At 46.2% G+C, this 21,681-nt stretch overlaps 1 protein-coding gene across 3 annotated transcripts in view; it reads left to right on the top strand.

The window, feature by feature from the left end:
* LOC126094893 (glutathione S-transferase 1-like) overlaps window positions 1–21,681 on the top strand; it is a 157,756-nt gene that overhangs the window by 25,648 nt on the left and 110,427 nt on the right. The window contains exon 1 of one of the 3 annotated variants that reach the window (XM_049909534.1): window positions 3,070–3,189. The exons of the other annotated variants lie outside the window; for them this stretch is intronic. The gene's annotated coding sequence lies outside the window, so the exon portion shown is untranslated. Of the gene's footprint in view, window positions 1–3,069; window positions 3,190–21,681 lie in introns of those variants that run through there. 3 annotated transcript variants of the gene reach the window in all.

Below are 21,681 nucleotides of genomic sequence, written 5' to 3'. Positions count from 1 at the left end.
CACTGTGACTCTGATACGAACCATCGCAGTAAGCAGGTTCAATACTATGTAGCTTGAAATAGTTATGCAAGGATGAGACGATCTGCACAGGGCATACAAGCGTCGAGTACCGCATCAAAAGAATCTTAGAACTTAAGACTACAACAACAACAAGAGCCTTCACATGCAAGTCTGGCTCAGTGTAATGTAATCGTTTGTGACAAAATGGTTCAAATGGCTCTTAGCACTATGGGACTTAACATCTGAGGTCATCAGTCCCTAGAACTTAGAACTACTTAAACCTAACCAACCTAAGGACATCACACACATCCATACCCGAGGCAGGATTCGAACCTGCGACCGTAGCGGTCGCGCGGTTCCAGACTGAAGCGCCTAGAACCGCTCGGCCACAGCGGTCAGCCGTTTGTGACAGCCCTTAAACAGAAATGTACCACCGTTGCCCAAACGGCTCTCTTCATTGTTGTTGTTGTAGTCTTCAGTCCAGAGACTGGTTTGATGCAGCTTTCCATGTTAGCTTATCCTGCGCAAGTTTCTTCATCTCGATGTACCTACTGCAACCTACATCCTTCTCAATCTGCTTAGTGTATTCATCTCTTGGTCTCCCTCTACGATTTTTTCCCTCTTCGCTGCCCTCCAATACTAAACTGGTGATCCCTTGATGCTTCAGAATGTGTCCTACCAACCGATCTCTTCTTCTAATCAAGTTGTGCCACAAATTCCTCTTCTCCCAAATTCTGTTCATTACCTCCTATCCATCTCATCCTCAGCATTCTTCTGTAGCACCACACTTCGAAAGCCTATGTTCTCTTCTTGTCTAAAATATTAATCGTCCATGTTTCACTTCCATATATGACTACACTCCATACAAATACTTTCAGAAAAGGCTTCCTGACGCTTAAATCTATACTCGATGTTAACAAATTTCTCTTCTTCAGAAACGCTTTCCTTGCCATTGCTAGTTTACATTTTACATCCTCTCTACTTCGACCATCATCAGTTATTTTGCTCCCAAAATAGCAAAACTCATCTACTACTTTAAGTGTCTCATGTCGTAATCTGATGCCCTCAGCATCCACTGATTTAATTCGACTGCATTCCGTTGTCCTCGTTTTGCTTTTGTTGATGTTCATCTTATGTCCTCCTTTCAAGACGCTGTCCATTCCGTTCAACTGCTCTTCCAGGTCCTTTCCTGTCTCTGACATAATGAAAATGTCATCGGCAAACCTCAAAATTTTAATTTCTTCTCCATGGATTTTAATTCCTATCCTAAATTTTCTTTTGTTTCCTTTACTGCATGCTCAATTTACAGACTGAATAACATTGGGGATAAGCTACAACTCTGAGTCCCTTTGCCTTTCATGCTCCTCGACTTTTGTAACTACCATGTGGTTTCTGTACAAATTGTAAATAGCCTTTCGTTTCCTGTAATTGACCTTTGCCACCTTCTGAATTTGAAAGAGAATATTCGAGTCAACATTGTATCCTCTTCATACTGTTTAGATCCGCGTACTATTTTGATCCGTATGTTCTCTTCATACAGATCTAAATAGTTTTAAAAATATTCTTTTGTGTATCAATATCTACATTCTCATTAATAGCGACAAATTTTGCAAATATAGCCCCCAGTCGATTACCCAGACTTTAGATTTCAAATTTTATATTTATTTCTGTTGACAAACTATGTGATCCAAATTATACAATAGTTCATTGTAAGAAACTAAAATATTAATACAGCATTTGTTTCAAAAAACATCTTCTTCGTGAAAAAGTGCTCTGTATAACATTAATTTTATACTAACAACAAATGAAGGGAAATAGTCAGAGGGTATCACCAACATACGAGGAACGTTCAATAAGTAATACAACACATTTTTTTCTCGGTCGATTTCTGTTGAAAGAAAAGCGGAATGCCCCTACAGTTTCATGGAGTTCCGATAGATGCGGCGCTATACGTAGCCTTCAAAACAACGGCTGTAACGGAGTTGCGTTCCAAGCAAAGCGATGTCAATGAGTTTCTTCTAGCGGAAAACTGGAGCGTCGCAGGTGTACAGCACGCAGCTGTGACTCCTTCAATGTTGGAACGTGCGGATTCTCTTATTGTAGGTGATCGATGGATTACGATCAAACACGTCGCTGCACAGCCGGACGTCTGTATTGGTAGTGCTGACACACTCGTCCATCAGTTGGGGTACTTAAAGGTGTGTGCCCGCTGGGTTCCTTACCGCCTAAAAGAAGACCATAAAGAGCAACGAAGGACCATCTGTGCGAAGTCGCCCGAGCGTTACGAGGCCGATGTGACAGTTTTTGTCTAACATCGTCTTAGGCTATGAAACAGGGGCTTATCACTTCGAACTGGAAACAGAACGGCAATCCATGAAGTGGCACTGCACCGCCTCTCCTTCGAATAAAAAATTCAAAGCCGCACCCTCAGCCGGTAGAGTCACGGAGTCGGTAATCTGAGATTATGAGGGCATTATTGTACTTGATGTCCCTCTCATGATGAAACGATCAATTCTGAAGTGTAGTGTGCTACAAAAATGCAAACGAACGTCTCCTTTTCCATGATAATGCAAGGCCTCACACAAATGTGCGCAGCCTAGAGGGACTCATAAACTTCACTGGACTGTTCTTCCTCATCCACCATACAGCTCAGATCTCGCACCTTCCGACTTCAAGCTGTTTGGCCCAATGAATGATGCACTAAGCGGGAAGCAGTTCATGGACGACGGGGAGGTTAATGATGCAGCAAGACGTTGGCAGCGACATCGACCTGTAGAGTAGTATCATGCGTGCTGGCATACAGTTTCTCCCAGTAAAGTGGCGTAAGGCAATCGCAAGGAACGGAAAATGGAGTTCTGTTGCCAAAAGAGCGGGGAATAATATAGTGTAATGAAATTCTGAATAAAAACAAAACCTGTTAAAATTATTGATACAGGATATTGTTGTTAGAAACTCATACAAATGTACGTGAGAGGTTAATCTTATGTTGACGAATCGCTTCGTTACATTGCTGATACTCTTGGCTTTTTGCAGACCCCAATCATTTTCTTTGGGAAAAGAAGTGTGGACGCAGCCATATACAAGGCTTTGGGAATCCTGGAGAAGTACCTGGAGCCCACTGGATGGGTGGCTGGAGACCAGCCGACCGTGGCCGACATCTCCTGTTCTGTTGCAACTGGTAGAATGAAGGTAAGGGATACTTAAAGGAGATGTCGGTAGAAATGGATAACACATTGGGCATAAATCGTGGGTTAAGGGGAGCCAACACAAAGGTGACGAGGAGCAGTAGAAAGAAGAGTAACTAATTGTTTGATAACAGCTTTGGGAACTGTATAGATACTGGCAGAAGCGGAAGAAATTTCCTATCTAGGAAGCAAGATTACAGAGAATAGCCAGACAAAGGACGGTGTCAGAAGTAGGTTAGCACACTCACTTATTACACTGTAGATAAGATGAGGTTAGGTCCCGCATTCTGACTCCAGGCAGACCAAGTAGCCCCATTGACGACCGTGTCATCCTCTGCCTATGGCGTTATTGGAAGTGGGTCTCACGTTCACACCACCCAACTGCGGAGGCGGACTATTACATTGCAGCCTTTTACGTGTAATTTAAACACCTACAATTTAAATTATTCCACACAAATTATTACTATCAACAGCAACCTTAGTGTTTACATCAACAACTAATGATACAAACGGGAGGCCCGTGAGAAACTTTCGCGCTTTTATAGTTTTAAATAAGTGTAGTCGTTGGGATAAGAGTAGACGGACTTAAGAAGAAAAATCTTTAGAGATGAACCGAATGATAAGAAATAATAATCATGTATTTATTATACATCTTTCTGTATAGAATTCCATACACTTTTGCTTGTAATATCTAACTTTCGACTTTAATATCTATATTTACATGTTGTTGAAGAGAAGTTTAACGAGAAAAACGAACAAAAATCAATGTGAAGTGTATGTGTTGGAATGTAGTGTTTGCTTCTTCCCTCTTATATAACTAAGGCCACAATAACCTCTAACCGTACGTTCAGACGTATGTTGAGATTTTAATAACTCATCGTACTTTCTGTAAGCACGTTAGGTCGTAGTATCAATAGGTAAATCGCAATTCAAGGAGACGTTGACAAATATATTTGTCGTTTCGGAAAGTATATTCATTTAGAAAAGTCAGCTTGTACGACGGGCGGAGATAAGGACCTACCGCAGTGGTCACTGTTGTTATCTATGACAATGCTGCATACAAATTATCCAGTTCATAACTACTTTAAAACAAATAAAATGGTATTAATAATAAGAGAATATGAAAAGCGACTCTCGTATTAGTGATTAATTAGTTAGTTTCGTAAAATACGGGTACCAAGCTAGGCATCCAAGATGCTCTTTCGCCTGTGATAGTTTAAAGTCTCTTTTATGTTAAAATTTTCTACAAACAACATGTTTTGGTGCAAAATCGGTTTTCAGTGTCAGAAGACGCTTAAGACACCTTACCAGCGAGACCTCATTCATCGCAGGACGATTAGTATGAGATGAAAAACAGGGATGTTGTGAAGTAATTATATGATATGCATTATTACATCCAACTCAACACTACTCCCCATTATCTGTTTCTACAATTAATAAAGACTGTACCTACTATCATATCTTTGTAACCGATTATTATTGTGGCATAACTTGTTTCCCACCTATCTGTCACTAGCATACACCAACTAATTGAAACAGATTATAAACGGACATAATCTCTGTTTATGAATGCCACATTTCACAATGCACTCTGTCGTTCCCTGCCGCCTCCTTGGATGCTGCGGAGGCCGTTGTCGTTGCATCCGCCTGCTTGTTCCGTTGTCTGTTGTTGTCGACTCACTGGTAGCAGGCGACAACTTCCTTCAGTAGCACAGGCAAAGGACGCGTTCCTCAATGGAACGGCTCTGCTGATGTCAGGTGTTGACATTGAACTCAGGAGTAAGGGTAATTTGGTAGGTGCCATGGGTATCGAAGTTGTGTGTGCACGACGAGCGATATGTATGAAACGCCTCAATATCGAACCTCACTGGTGAGGCGGCGAATTTCGATGTTGTTTGCTGCGTTGCCAAGGCAATACCATATTACCGTGTGAACAGTAATGACGGAATATGTCTTGATATCTAGCAAAAGTACACATTCGTAGCGGACATTAATTCCTCGAATATGGCTCTGACACTATGGGACTTAACATATTTGGTCATCAGTCCCCTAGAACTTAGAACTACTGAAACCTAACTAACCTAAGGACGTCACACACATCCATGCCTGAGGCAAGATTCGAACCTGCGACCGTAGCGGTCACGCGGTTCCAGACTGAAGCGCCTAGAACCGCACGGCCACACCGGCCGGCCAATTCCTTGAATATGTACATTGGAAAGGCGCTTAGAGTTTTGTTGGGAGTATAGCTTGAGTACAGCTTGTGCCAAATGCGGAACAAAAAAATAAAAAAATAAAAAAATTCGTCGAATAACACGGTCAGACAAGCGTTAAACTTTACAATTAAACCTGTGATGTCGAGAGCCCTTTAGAGCTGTATCGCGCAAAATGTAAGAAGTGGACGTCAATAAGGAAGAATACTTGGTTTGACGCGTCAAAATTGTGATTTGAAAAGATTGTTGTTTTCGTTTCATGCTTGGGTGAGAAGTTATACATTAGAAGCCACTGCTTCTGAAAGTGAAGTCTCTGTGTGTCACTAGTAAAGATTCTGTCGTAAAGTGTTTTATATAATTGTCACAGACGAAAGTGTCCCCCGGGGTAGTCAAAACAAAATCGTAGAAATTGACGAGTTGTACGTCGCGGCTCGTAAGTACAACAGATGTCTCCTGAAAAACGTTATCAAACACATTTGGGTCTTTGGTGACATAGAGAAGGAGAATCGAGGAAGTTCTTTATCCCTCGTGCGTACTCTCGGGGTAAAGCAACTTTAGTGCCCTTGATAAAGTACTTTTTTGCCTGGTACGAGAGTCGAACCGATGGGTACAAGTTGTATCGCAGTTTGCGAAAAGAAGGTATCGACCACGATTTCATCTACCACTGTATAGAGTTCGTTTCACCGTATGATTCATCGGTTCACTCGCAAAACACTTGAGTATTCATGGAAATCCTTGAAGTTATCTATTAAGAGCGAACGTCGACAGTGGGAAAGAGTATATTTCTATATCTTACGCCTATCACGGAAATACCTTCCGATCTGAAACTCTCCTCATATTTCTCAGAGATATAGGCCGAGTTTACCCTGGCTACGCAAAACAAGGAATGCTGCAACTGGCTGTCTATACCACGTTGAGAATGTCGCTGCCGAGTGAAGTTAAGTAAAACTACCCCTTTTCTTTACCGCATCGTTATATCGACGCAACTTGAAGAGTGATATTATGCTTCCATTGATCATTTCCTTCAGTTCACAATGCGTTCGTCTTTTGTCGTTTTTATTGGTAACGGTACGACGCTGAGACATTCATTATAAATCGCTCATAGTGCTTACGCCACTTGGATACCCATGGTGTTTTCCATTTACCGGAGTAACTTAGTAAAAGTGTGTGCATGGAATATAGTATTATATGGACGTCAAACGTGAACCATCTGAAGTGTGGATGAGAAGAAACTAGAACCATATGAACAGTGTTGCTACCAATGATTGCTAAGAAATTAAGCGGACAGATAAACTGCCAAATGAGTAGGCACCATAAAGAGGAAAGGAGTCTGTGGATGACCCCAGAGGAGGGGCGTGTTAATGGTCTTTCATGTCTGCATCCAGAAACAATAAAATTGGCGATGGCTCTGAGCACTATTGGACTTAACATCTATGGTCATCAGTCCCTTAGAACTTAGAACTACTTAAACCTGACTAACCTAAGGACATCACACAACACCCAGCCATCACGAGGCAGAGAAAATCCCTGACCCCGCCGGGAATCGAACCCGGGAACCCGGGCGTGGGAAGCGAGAACGCTACCGCACGACCACGAGCTGCGGGCATAAAATTGGCGAGGGAAGAGGCATTATGGAGAGATAATACACTCCTGGAAATTGAAATAAGAACACCGTGAATTCATTGTCCCAGGAAGGGGAAACTTTATTGACACATTCCTGGGGTCAGATGCATCACATGATCACACTGACAGAACCACAGGCACATAGACACAGGCAACAGAGCATGCACAATGTCGGCACTAGTACAGTGTATATCCACCTTTCGCAGCAATGCAGGCTGCTATTCTCCCATGGAGACGATCGTAGAGATGCTGGATGTAGTCCTGTGGAACGGCTTGCCATGCCATTTCCACCTGGCGCCTCAGTTGGACCAGCGTTCGTGCTGGACGTGCAGACCGCGTGAGACGACGCTTCATCCAGTCCCAAAAATGCTCAATGGAGGACAGATCCGGAGATCTTGCTGGCCAGGGTAGTTGACTTACACCTTCTAGGTCTAGGAATGGTAGAACGATGGGTTCGATGACGGTTTGGATGTACCGTGCACTATTCAGTGTCCCCTCGACGATCACCAGTGGTGTACGGCCAGTGTAGGAGATCGCTCCCCACACCATGATGCCGGGTGTTGGCCCTGTGTGCCTCGGTCGTATGCAGTCCTGATTGTGGCGCTCACCTGCAAGGCGCCAAACACGCATACGACCATCATTGGCACCAAGGCAGAAGCGACTCTCATCGCTGAAGACGACACGTCTCCATTCGTCCCTCCATTCACGCTTGTCGCGACACCACTGGAGGCGGGCTGCACGATGTTGGGGCGTGAGCGGAAGACGGCCTAACGGTGTGCGGGACCGTAGCCCAGCTTCATGGAGACGGTTGCGAATGGTCCTCACCGATACCCCAGGAGCAACAGTGTCCCTAATTTGCTGGGAAGTGGCGGTGCGGTCCCCTACGGCACTGCGTAGGATCCTACGGTCTTGGCGTGCATCCATGCGTCGCTGCGGTCCGGTCCCAGGTCGACGGGCACGTGCACCTTCCGCCGACCACTGGCGACAACATCGATGTACTGTGGAGACCTCACGCCCCACGTGTTGAGCAATTCGGCGGTACGTCCACCCGGCCTCCCGCATGCCCACTATACGCCCTCGCTCAAAGTCCGTCAACTGCACATACGGTTCACGTCCACGCTGTCGCGGCATGCTACCAGTGTTAAAGACTGCGATGGAGCTCCGTATGCCACGGCAAACTGGCTGACACTGACGGCGGCGGTGCACAAATGCTGCGCAGCTAGCGCCATTCGACGGCCAACACCGCGGTTCCTGGTGTGTCCGCTGTGCCGTGCGTGTGATCATTGCTTGTACAGCCCTCTCGCAGTGTCCGGAGCAAGTATGGTGGGTCTGACACACCGGTGTCAATGTGTTCTTTTTTCCATTTCCAGGAGTGTAGTAGTGGCAGATAGGACTAGAATTTGGAAAACAAATTGTAGGGAATGTTTGTTGTAGAGATTAAGTAGGCTTGAGAGGACTGGGGTCGAGGTAGGATAAGATGGACAGCATAAAAGACGTTGAGAAACTGATTACATAAAGAAAATGAACTGAGGAATCCTCCGGTAGAAACGTGGAAATCTGGTAGCTCTCTGCTTCTTCGTCTCTTGTAATGCTGGATAGTTTTACAATAAACGAAAATTTAAACTGACAGGTCGTGCTCCACGACTCGTTCCACTTGCACTGTATTTGATGAGGTGCCATACGACATATAAATTGAAAAAGATATTCAGAGGCAGCCTCAGTGAGAAATATTTTTTTTCCAAGGAGCATAAGTGATTTCGTTGATGATCTCTGATAAACATGATTTAGAATTTTTCTGTGGAGTGTAACGCGCTGTCAGAATGAAGTTTCTTTTTCTTTATTTATTTATTTACTTTTTTTATTGCAACCCTCAAGTCAGCTACATAACACAAGTTGTCCCAGGAAGAATGGTTAATATTCAGGTATATGGTAGGGACGGTCATTCCAAGCAGAAAAGTCTAGTAAAATGTTTCGGGATTGGCGGTAGCGTCGCGACAAGAGGCGGTCACGAGGTCCGAGCGGCCATGCCACGAGCTGCCCAAGGAGGGGCTGCGCAGAGGAAAGATACCAGGGTACTTCACCGGGGTCAGCGTCGACTACAAGCAGCAGGCCGACATCCCGTCGGTTGGTTGGCAACATTCGTGCCGGACGACCGCTCAAGCTTGACTGCCCCCTTCTACCTGGCTGTCATCGGCACCGCTCAATAATCGGCGCGGCGCACCTCGGACCCATGCAACGGCTTGCCGATAAAGGGAAGTAACATTCTGTAATCCTCGTGGTGACTGGTACCAGTGTCTACCCGACCCCCTAATTATCTCTGGTTTGTATCCGACACTCAGAGTGTTACTCAGTCGGCTCTTTGGTCGTAAATATAGACCGCAGTATTGTACTAGACACTAGTAGTCGTTTGAAAATTTATTCTGATGTTATATTGCCCTTCCGTTTTATTTTATATCCGATCATTAATGTTTTAATGAATCTGCCCCTGGTCAGAAATACAGTCGGAATAATTCTACTAAGGCACGGGTTGCCGTAAAACAAACAGGGGTCTTGTGGTCAGATATAGATGTTAACCGGTTCAATTCCTTGATTGTAATTGCATTTGAGATAATCTGAACTACCTGTTGTATTAAGCTTTTTGAAAGAACGGGTCATTATTGGTGAATTTTTAACTGGATCTTGTGGTTCCGCCGAGTGATTTCTCTAGTAATAAGTGCTCATACGTAATGTTTTAAAACGTTCCTTCAGAGCGGCCCTCATAGCTGATAAGCAGTTTAACTTTTGACATATTAACAGCCAACTGTCACCAGGGCTGTAATTAGAATAAGATTGTCAAAAGGGATGGGTTGGGATCCAGTCGCACTTTGGTTGCTGATTGAAATGAAAAAGTTGCTCGCTAATTTGTTTAACCTTTAAGCATAGATGCGAATCTTAACCCCGAATCTTTCGACATGCAGTTTCTAAATTAAAACAAAAAATTTTACGTCATCTGTCTGAGAAATTAAAACACTCTTGTCATGAGTATTACCTATATGTTTTCATGTGTTGCAGAGTCTTTGGTGTGACGTCATAAGCGAGTGACTGCGTGTGAGATCGCTCTCCAAGTTTTTATATATTTTTAGGTTTCAGATATATATTTTAACGGTTTTTGTGATAATATTTACTATATAAGTGACTTATTAGTGGTTTCTTCATTCACCTCTGCCTTTCTTGTGTTGTGACCTGATATTTGTGAGTGTTTAGCATCGAGCAACGTAACCTCTTACCTGTGTTGACATTCCGCGCTGACCAGTTACAGCTGTAGCGGCGCATTGAAAGCTAAGTACTAATTAATTGTTTGTGTATAGTGGTTTATTTAGGAACTATAGTAGTCTTCAACCGGAGTTTTCGTGTTTTCTGGTGAAATAATTTCAGAAGTACCTTTTGGGAACTGTTTTCAGCTTCGTTACTGTCTCAATCGACGTTTGATTCTCTTTCTGTATTAGACTTTTGTTTTATTCACATTTGTTGTTTATTAATACTGTTAATAATAGTACTTACTTCCCTTGTAGAGTAAGTTTGTGTTTATTGTAGTCAGGTTTTTAACATCTTATTGTAGTAGCGGAACTTAGAAAAAGTAAAATTTTACCATGAGTGAGAAGTGTGGGCTTTGCCGTAGGTTCGTGAGTAGTGGATTGCGGTGTGAGACTTGTTCGAAGTATTTTCACTGGGGGGGAATGCAGTGGGGAAGCCAGTGGGCATTCTGGTGAGATCCTCTCCTGGAACTGCAGGTTATGTAGCAAGAGTAAGTTGATAGAGGAGCAGGAGCGTAAGATCTGTGCCCTTCAGGTGCAGTTGAAAAACGCACAGGAGGAGCTAGATAGGATGAGGAGGGAGAAGGGGGTTGGGGAATGGGAGCTGGCTGTTGGCAAGAGATCTGCTAGGAGAAGAAGATTTTCAGATAGTTTTACTATTGGTGTTTACAATAGATATGACCAACTGCCAGAGTCTAGTGGAGAGGAATCTCTAGTAGCTGTAGGTGTAGGAAGTATGCAGCAGACCTCAGTAGTTACGGTGACTAGAACAGTTACAGGAAGAAGAAGGTTCTGCTGTTAGGTAGTTCTCATGGCAGAGGTGTAGGCCAGCAGTTGCGGGAAGTGCTGGGGAATGAGTACCAGGTCACCAGCATTGTGAAGCCTAATGCAGGATTGGCTCAGGTGACTGTTAACATAGGGGGGTTATGTAGGGATTTTACTAAAGAGGATCAGGTAGTGATTGTGGGTGGGGTTGGTAACAATATTGATAGGGATGGGGAGTATGACATAGATGGTGACCTGGAAAAGATAGCCACTCAGACTGGCAACACGAATGTGCATTTCGTGGAACTGTTTCAGCGTCACGATCGGCCTCATCTTAATACAGCCGTCAGGCGTAATAACACGAGACTTGGGGGTGCGCTGATGACAGAAAGCATGGGTCACATTTCAGTGGTGTCGGTGGAGTCTATCAGCAGGACGGGTTTCACTAGACATGGCCTGCACCTCAACAGGTATGGGAAGGGGAGGTTGGCAAAGCTTATAGGTGACAGCATAGGTGGGGTTGGTGGGATCACTCATGGGAAAATTCCTACAGTAGTGGGTGTTAGAGCTGCACCTTTTTTAGATTGAAGTCAGCTGATATGTATTCCTGCTTAAGGGAAGTCTCTCTAACAAAGGAACCACTTTTGACAAAGCTTAGGTATCCGAGTAATGAGGGAATTAGTATATTTCATCAAAATATACAAGGTATTAGAGATAAAGTTAGTGAACTGCTTATAGATGTTGACTCTGAAATTATTGGTATATCTGAACACTTCTTAAATAAGGAGATGATTCAGAGGCTTCCTTTACCAGGATACAGGTTGGCTGGCAGCTTTTCGAGGAGCTCTTTGCGGTGTGGGGGAGCAGCCATGTATGTGAAAAACGGCATCCCATTTGAGTCAATTGATGTTTCAAAGAACTGCACTGAAAAGGTGTTTGAATGTTGTGCAGGTGTGGTTAAATTTAACGGAGCTAAACTTCTAACTCTTGTTATTTATAGATCCTCAGACTCCGATTTCACAAAATTTTTGCTAAAGCTAGAGGAGGTTCTTGGTTCACTTTATAGGAAATACAAAAAGTTATATGTGGTGACTTCAATATTAATTGTATAAGTGATTGTGCAAGGAAGAGGATGCTGGTAGACCTCCTTAATTCATATAATCTTATTCAAACCGTATTCTTTCCAACGAGAGTGCAAGGGAACAGTAGAACAACCATAGACAACATTTTTGTTCATTCCTCATTACTAGAAGGGCATTCTGTTAGCAAAAAGGTGAATGGCCTTTCAGATCATGATGCACAAATTTTAACTCTAAAAGATTTTTGTGCTGCAACACGTGTTAAATATAGTCATCAGCTGTTTAGGAAAGCTGATCCAGTTGCTGAAGAGACCTTTGTAAACCTTATCAAGGAACAAGAGTGGCAAGATGTTTATAGCGCTGATACAGTAGACAATAAATATAATGGTTTTCTCAAGACTTTTCTCGTGCTCTTTGAAAGTTGCCTTCCGTTAGAACGTTCAAAACAGGGTACTAGCACAAACAGGCAGCCTGGCTGGCTGACTAGAGGGATAAGAATATCTTGTAGAACAAAGAGGCAATTATATCAAAACGTTAGAAACAGTCAGAATCTAAATGCAGCAGCCCATTACAAACAGTATTATAAGGTGCTTAAAAATGTTATTAGGAAGGCAAAAAGTATGTGGTATGCAGATAGAATAAAAAAGTCTCAGGATAAAATTAAAACCATATGGTCAGTCGTAAAGGAAGTGGCTGGTCTGCAGAGACAGGTCGAGGATATAGAATCAGTGCGTAGTGGGAATGTCCGTGTTACTGATAAGTCGCATATATGTACAGTATTTAATAATCACTTTCTGAATATAGCAGGTGAACTAAATAGAAACCTAGTCCCAACAGGGAATCATATAGCGCTCTTACAAAAAAGTGTTCCGAGACTGTTACCTGATATGCTCCTCCATGATACTGACAAGAGGGAGATTGAGTTAATAATTAAATCACTAAAGACCAAGAACTCTCATGGATATGACGGGGTATCTAGCAGAATACTGAAATATTGTTCTATGTATGTTAGCCCAGTACTTAGCCATATACACTCCTGGAAATGGAAAAAAGAACACATTGACACCGGTGTGTCAGACCCACCATACTTGCTCCGGACACTGCGAGAGGGCTGTACAAGCAATGATCACACGCACGGCACAGCGGACACACCAGGAACCGCGGTGTTGGCCGTCGAATGGCGCTAGCTGCGCAGCATTTGTGCACCGCCGCCGTCAGTGTCAGCCAGTTTGCCGTGGCATACGGAGCTCCATCGCAGTCTTTAACACTGGTAGCATGCCGCGACAGCGTGGACGTGAACCGTATGTGCAGTTGACGGACTTTGAGCGAGGGCGTATAGTGGGCATGCGGGAGGCCGGGTGGACGTACGGCCGAATTGCTCAACACGTGGGGCGTGAGGTCTCCACAGTACATCGATGTTGTCGCCAGTGGTCGGCGGAAGGTGCACGTGCCCGTCGACCTGGGACCGGACCGCAGCGACGCACGGATGCACGCCAAGACCGTAGGATCCTACGCAGTGCCGTAGGGGACCGCACCGCCACTTCCCAGCAAATTAGGGACACTGTTGCTCCTGGGGTATTGGCGAGGACCATTCGCAACCGTCTCCATGAAGCTGGGCTACGGTCCCGCACACCGTTAGGCCGTCTTCCGCTCACGCCCCAACATCGTGCAGCCCGCCTCCAGTGGTGTCGCGACAGGCGTGAATGGAGGGACGAATGGAGACGTGTCGTCTTCAGCGATGAGAGTCGCTTCTGCCTTGGTGCCAATGATGGTCGTATGCGTGTTTGGCGCCGTGCAGGTGAGCGCCACAATCAGGACTGCATACGACCGAGGCACAAAGGGCCAACAACCGGCATCATGGTGTGGGGAGCGATCTCCTACACTGGCCGTACACCACTGGTGATCGTCGAGGGGACACTGAATAGTGCACGGTACATCCAAACCGTCATCGAACCCACCGTTCTACCATTCCTAGACCGGCAAGGGAACTTGCTGTTCCAACAGGACAATGCACGTCCGCATGTATCCCGTGCCACCCAACGTGCTCTAGAAGGTGTAAGTCAACTACCCTGGCCAGCAAGATCTCCGGATCTGTCCCCCATTGAGCATGTTTGGGACTGGATGAAGCGTCGTCTCACGCGGTCTGCACGTCCAGCACGAACGCTGGTCCAACTGAGGCGCCAGGTGGAAATGGCATGGCAAGCCGTTCCACAGGACTACATCCAGCATCTCTACGATCGTCTCCATGGGAGAATAGCAGCCTGCATTGCTGCGAAAGGTGGATATACACTGTACTAGTGCCGACATTGTGCATGCTCTGTTGCCTGTGTCTATGTGCCTGTGGTTCTGTCAGTGTGATCATGTGATGTATCTGACCCCAGGAATGTGTCAATAAAATTTCCCCTTCCTGGGACAATGAATTCACGGTGTTCTTATTTCAGTTTCCAGGAGTGTATGTAACTTTTCCTTTAGGAGTGGTGGGGTTCCTGACCAATTAAAGTACTCGGTAGTGAAGCCACTTTATAAAAAGGGAGACAGGGATAATGTTGACAATTATAGACCTATTTCTATGCCATCGGTGTTTGCTAAAGTTATCGAGAAGGTTGTATATGCAAGGTTACTGGAGCATTTAAATTCACATAATTTGCTGTCAAATGTTCAGTTTGGTTTTAGAAATGGTTTAACAACTGAAAATGCTATATTCTCTTTTCTCTGTGAGGTTTTGGACGGATTTAATAAAAGTTTGCGAACGCTAGGTGTTTTCTTTGATTTAACGAAGGCTTTTGACTGTGTTGACCACAAAATGTTACTGCAGAAGTTGGACCATTATGGAGTAAGGGGAGTAGCTTACAATTGGTTCGCCTCTTACCTTAAGAACAGAAAGCAGAAGGTAATTCTCCGCAATATTGAGAGTGGTAGTGATGTTGAGTCCCAATGGGGCACTGTTAAGTGGGGCGTTCCCCAAGGGTCGGTGCTGGGGCCACTGCTGTTTCTTATTTATATAAATGATATGCATTCTAGTATTACAGGTGATTCAAAAATATTTCTGTTTGCTGATGACACCAGCTTGATAGTGAAGGATCTTGTGTGTAATATTGAAACAGTATCAAATAACATGGTTCATGAAATAAGTTGGTGGCTTGTGGAAAATAATTTGATGCTAAATCACGGTAAGACTCAGTTTTTACAGTTTCTGACACACAATTCAACAAGAACCGATATTTTGATCAGACAGAATGGTCATATTATAAGCGAGACGGAACAGTTCAAGTTCCTAGGAGTTCGGATAGATAGTAAGCTGTTGTGGAAAGCCCATGTTCAGGATCTTGTTCAGAAACTAAATGCTGCTTTATTTACCATTAGAACAGTATCTGAAATAAGTGACACTTCAACACGAAAAGTAGTCTACTTCGCATATTTCCATACGCTTATGCCGTATGGTATTATTTTTTGGGGTAATTCTTCTGATTCAAAAAGGGTATTTTTGGTTCAAAAACGGGCTGTTCGAGCTATATGTGGTGTAAGTTCGAGAACCTCTTGTCGACCCCTATTCAATAGTCTGGGAATTCTGACATTGCCCGCACAGTATATACACTCCTGGAAATTGAAATAAGAACACCGTGAATTCATTGTCCCAGGATGGGGAAACTTTATTGACACATTCCTGGGGTCAGATACATCACATGATCACACTGACAGAACCACAGGCACATAGTCACAGGCAACAGAGCATGCACAATGTCGGCACTAGTACAGTGTATATCCACCTTTCGCAGCAATGCAGGCTGCTATTCTCCCATGGAGACGATCGTAGAGATGCTGGATGTAGTCCTGTGGAACGGCTTGCCATGCCATTTCCACCTGGCGCCTCAGTTGGACCAGCGTTCGTGCTGGACGTGCAGACCGCGTGAGACGACGCTTCATCCAGTCCCAAACATGCTCAATGGGGGACAGATCCGGAGATCTTGCTGGCCAGGGTAGTTGACTTACACCTTCTAGAGCACGTTGGGTGGCACGGGATACATGCGGACGTGCATTGTCCTGTTGGAACAGCAAGTTCCCTTGCCGGTCTAGGAATGGTAGAACGATGGGTTCGATGACGGTTTGGATGTACCGTGCACTATTCAGTGTCCCCTCGACGATCACCAGTGGTGTACGGCCAGTGTAGGAGATCGCTCCCCACACCATGATGCCGGGTGTTGGCCCTGTGTGCCTCGGTCGTATGCAGTCCTGATTGTGGCGCTCACCTGCACGGCGCCAAACACGCATACGACCATCATTGGCACCAAGGCAGAAGCGACTCTCATCGCTGAAGACGACACGTTCTATTCGTCCCTCCATTCACGCCTGTCGCGACACCACTGGAGGCGGGCTGCACGATGTTGGGGCGTGAGCGGAAGACGGCCTAACGGTGTGCGGGACCGTAGCCCAGCTTCATGGAGGCGGTTGCGAATGGTCCTCGCCGATACCCCAGGAGCAACAGTGTCCCTAATTTGCTGGGAAGTGGCGGTGCGGTCACCTACGGCACTGCGTAGGATCCTACGGTCTTGGCGTGCATCCGTGCGTCGCTGCGGTCCGGTCCCAGGTCGACGGGCACGTGTACCTTCCGCCGACCACTGGCGACAACACCGATGTACTGTGGAGACCTCACGCCCCACGTGTTGAGCAATTCGGCGGTACGTCCACCCGGCCTCCCGCATGCCCACTAAACGCCCTCGCTCAAAGTCCGTCAACTGCACATACGGTTCACGTCCACGCTGTCGCGGCATGCTACCAGTGTTAAAGACTGCGATGGAGCTCCGTATGCCACGGCAAACTGGCTGACACTGACGGCGGCGGTGCACAAATGCTGCGCAGCTAGCGCCATTCGACGGCCAACACCGCGGTTCCTGGTGTGTCCGCTGTGCCGTGCGTGTGATCATTGCTTGTACAGCCCTCTCGCAGTGTCCAGAGCAAGTATGGTGGGTCTGACACACCGGTGTCAATGTGTTCTTTTTTCCATTTCCAGGAGTGTATTTTCTTTAATGTCGTTTGTTGTTAGCAATATTAGCCTATTCCCAAGAGTTAGCAGCTTTCACTCAGTTAATATTACACAGAAATCCAATCTGCATGTGGAATGCACTTCCTTGACTCTTGTGCAGAAATGAGTGCAGTATTCTGCTGCATCCATTTTCAATAAGCTACCACAAGAACTCAAAAATCTTAGCAGTAGCCCAAACGCTTTTAAGTCTAAACTGAAGAGTTTCCTCATGGCTCACTCCTTTTATTCTGTCGAGGAGCTCCTGGAAGAGCTAAAAAATTAAGCAAATTCCGGTGTTATATTGTTGATTTTCTTTATTTAAATTTACGACTTGTCACCTGAATATGTTTTTTTATATTTCATTTTATCTGTTTCTAATATCGTGTTATAATTTCATGTATTGACTCGTTCCATGACCATGGAGACTTCTCCTTAATTTGGTCCCACGGAACAATAAATAAATAAATAAATAAATAGGAAGGGCATTTAATAAGAGAAGCTGTGTCCAGCGCGGCAGTAACACCGCTGTTACACCCGATAACGGGCGGGCAGCAGGTCCGGGCCCTTATGATTATTAGCACGTTATTCTTGTTTTGATTTCTCTGGTAAAAACTCATTCGTTTCACAAACTCGTTAATTTGTAAAGAAAACAAATTTATGATTATACAGGGTGTTACAAAAAGGTACGGCCAAACTTTCAGGAAACATTCCTCACACACAAATAAAGAAAAGATGTTATGTGGACATGTGACCGGAAACGCTTAATTTCCATGTTAGAGCTCATTTTAGTTTCGTCAGTATGTACCGTACTTCCTCGATTCACCGCCAGTTGGCCCAATTGAAGGAAGGTAATGTTGACTTCGGTGCTTGTGTTGACATGCGACTCATTGCTCTACAGTACTAGCATCAAGCACGTCAGTACGTAGCATCAACAGGTTAGTGTTCACCACGAACGTGGTTTTGCAGTCAGTGCAATGTTTACAAATGCGGAGTTGGCAGATGCCCATTTGATGTATGGATTAGCACGGGGCAATAGCCGAGGCGCGGTACGTTTGTATCGAGACAGATTTCCAGAACCAAGCTGTCCCGACAGGAAGACGTTCGAATCAATTGATCGGCGTCTTAGGGAGCACGGAACATTCCAGCCTATGACTCGTGCCTGGGGAAGACCTAGAACGACGAGGACACCTGCAATGGACGAGGCAATTCTTCGTGCAGTTGACGATAACCCTAATGTCAGCGTCAGAGAAGTTGCTGCTGTACAAGGTAACGTTGACGACTGTGTGGAGAGTGCTACGGGAGAACCAGTTGTTTCCGTACCATGTACAGCATGTGCAGGCACTATCAGCAGCTGATTGGCCTCCACGGGTACATTTCTGCGAATGGTTCATCCAACAATGTGTCAATCCTCATTTCAGTGCAAATGTTCTCTTTACGGATGAGGCTTCATTCCAACGTGATCAAATTGTAAATTTTCACAATCAACATGTGTGGGCTGACGAGAATACGCACGCAATTGTGCAATCACGTCATCAACACAGATTTTCTGTGAACTTTTGGGCACGCATTGTTGGTGATGTCTTGATTGGGCTCCATGTTCTTCCACCTACGCTCAATGGAGCACGTTATCATGATTTCATACGGGATACTCTACCTGTGCTGCTAGAACATATGCCTTTACAAGTACGACACAACATGTGGTTCATGCACGATGCAGCTCCTGCACATTTCAGCCGAAGTGTTCGTACGCTTCTCAACGATAGATTCGGTGGCCGATGGATTGGTAGAGGGGACCAATTCCATGGCCTCCACGCTCTCCTGACCTCAACCCTCTTGACTTTCATTTATGGTGGCATTTGAAAGCTCTTGTCTACGCAACCCCGGTTCCAAATGTAGAGACTCTTCGTGCTCGTATTGTGGACGGCTGCGATACAATACGCCATTCTCCAGGGTTGCATCAGCGCATCAGGGATCCCATGTGACGGAGGGTGGAAGCATGTATCCTCGCTAACGGAGGACCTTTTGAACATTTCCTGTAACAAAGTGTTTGAAGTCACGCTGGTACGTTCTGTTGCTGTATGTTTCCATTCCATGATTAATGTGATTTGAAGAGAAGTAATAAAATGAGCTCTAACATGGAAAGTAAGCGTTTCTGGACACATGTCCACATCCCCCCTGCGGGTCCGGGGATTAGAATAGGCCCGAGGTATTCCTGCCTGTCGTAAGAGGCGACTAAAAGGAGTCCATCCCCCTCACGGGGGTAGTTAGCGCCTGCGTCCGGAGACGGACGGTTCCACGACCTATAATTGTGGTCTTTTTGGTTTTTCACTTCTCGTTTCTTCCTTCCTTTGGTTGGTTCCTTTCTTTGCTCTTCTCCACCTCACTGTCATCCTTACTCTTTCCCTTGACTTCTCCTTGCCTCCTCATTGCCTTCTTCTCCTTGCCTCCTCATTGCCTTCTTCTCCTTGCCTTCTCATTGCCTTCTTCTCCTTGCCTTCTCATTGCCTTCTTCTCCTTGCCTTCTCATTGCCTTCTTCTCCTTGCCTTCTCTGGTCTCCGCCTCGGCGTTTGAGACAGTCTGTCCTCTTTCTCCCTCTCTCTTCTTTTTCCTCTTCTTCCTTCCTCCATGTGCGTGCCTGAAGGCCGACCCACGCGTTCGTACGCGTAGCCGGTGACGGGGTAACGCGTAATTCCCCGCCCTGGGTAGACATGTAAGGCACGCGCGTACCCCCTGGTAAAGGCCAGGCCCGGGGAGGGGTGATTGCCTGAGCTGATACCTTCTGACCATGCTGATTGGTCCCTCCGTCTGTTTCTCGGGAGGTGTGACCTGAGGTGTAAACATTCACCTAAGGCGGGAGTGCCCTCTGAGAGGGTCCCCACAAGGTAGGAGCGCGCCATCGGAGACGCTGGCAATCATGGGGGATTCCTCCGCAATGGATTCTACTCCATCTCTCTCGACTTCTGCCCAAAAACGGAAACGTGACCAGCCACCAGTGACAAAAGTACTACCGACTGCCCCACAGTTCCTCGTCGTTTCTCGATCTGAGGACGGAAAGGATTTTTCCTCTGTCAACCCTTTCGTTATCCAGAAGGGCGTAGATGCCATAGCCGGATCTGTCAAATCTTGTACCAGGTTGCGTAACGGTACCTTATTACTAGAAACTGAGAGTGCCTTTCAGGCACAAAAACTGCTTCGGGCCACACTCCTGTACACGTTCCCTGTCCGGGTGGAGGCCCACCGAACTTTGAATTCGTCTCGTGGTGTAGTCTATACTAGCTCCCTCGACGGATTGACTGACGAGGAGATTCAATCTTTCCTCGCTGAGCAGGGCGTGACGGCTGTCCATAGGGTCATGAAAAAGGTCAACAATGACCTTGTACCGACCCGGACACTTTTCTTGACCTTCGATAGTGTTAAGCTGCCATCGCGCATCAAGGCGGGCTACGAGGTTATTTCTGTTCGCCCCTATGTCCCGACACCTACGCGCTGCTACCAGTGTCAGCGTTTCAATCACACTCGACAGTCTTGTTCCAATGCGGCTAAATGTGTCACTTGTGGCATGGATGCCCATGAGGGTGACTGTCCACCTCCGTCTCCTCGTTGTGTGAACTGTCAGGGTGACCATGCCGCATCCTCCCGCGACTGTCCTGTCTACAAGGAAGAACGCTGTATCCAAGAAATTCGGGTCAAAGAGAAAGTGTCCACCTCGGCTGCTCGCAAGCTATTGGCTAGTAGGAAGCCCGCGCTGCTCCTAGCGGGGAAATACAGTACTGTCCTCGCCTCTCCTCGGACTACCAGGGAGGTAGCAACCCAGACATGCGATCTGACCTTCAGCACCACGGTCGTCCGTTCGGCCAGTGCTAAGATCGCGCGGTCGACGTCTCCTCTTCCTCCCATCACCCCACAGACACCAGCCCCTTCATCAGCTTCTGCTAAGACGAAGACCCCGAAGTCAGATGCACGGGCCTTCAAGAAGGAACCATCCCGTACAGACTTCCTACGTACCTCGACCTCCCAGCTTCGACCGGTACTTCCACCAAACGTGCTTCCAAAAAGGCTCATAGGAAGCACAGTTCTCCTTCTCTGCCACGGCGCATTTCTTCTCCTGCACCACCCAGCGGTTGCCGCCCCAGGCCGTCATCCGTTTCGCCTGGCCGCACCGCTGTTAGCCGTACATCTGGCCGTTCACCGGCGGAGGAAGCTCCCCCTCCCGGCCATCCTCCCGAGATGGCCGATGAACCTATAGACCCAATGGACGATGACTGTCCGCCTACTGATAGCGGCGGCAGTGCTCGCTCGAAGCCAGGCCCTCAGCGGCCTTCGAGGTGACCCCTTCTTTCATCTTCCTTTTCTTACGATGGCACTTATTCACTGGAATATTCGCAGCATTCGCTCCAACCGAGAGGACTTGAAGTTGCTGCTCCGCTTGCACCGTCCGCTCGTCGTAGCCCTCCAGGAAACGATGCTACGCCCATGCGATCAAATTGCCTTGGCACACTACACCT

This window comes from Schistocerca cancellata, chromosome 8 (assembly GCF_023864275.1).
Source record: "Schistocerca cancellata isolate TAMUIC-IGC-003103 chromosome 8, iqSchCanc2.1, whole genome shotgun sequence".
Lineage (NCBI taxonomy): Eukaryota > Metazoa > Arthropoda > Insecta > Orthoptera > Acrididae > Schistocerca > Schistocerca cancellata.
Note: the sequence above shows the minus strand (reverse complement) of the source record. Positions and strands in the feature narration are given on the sequence as shown.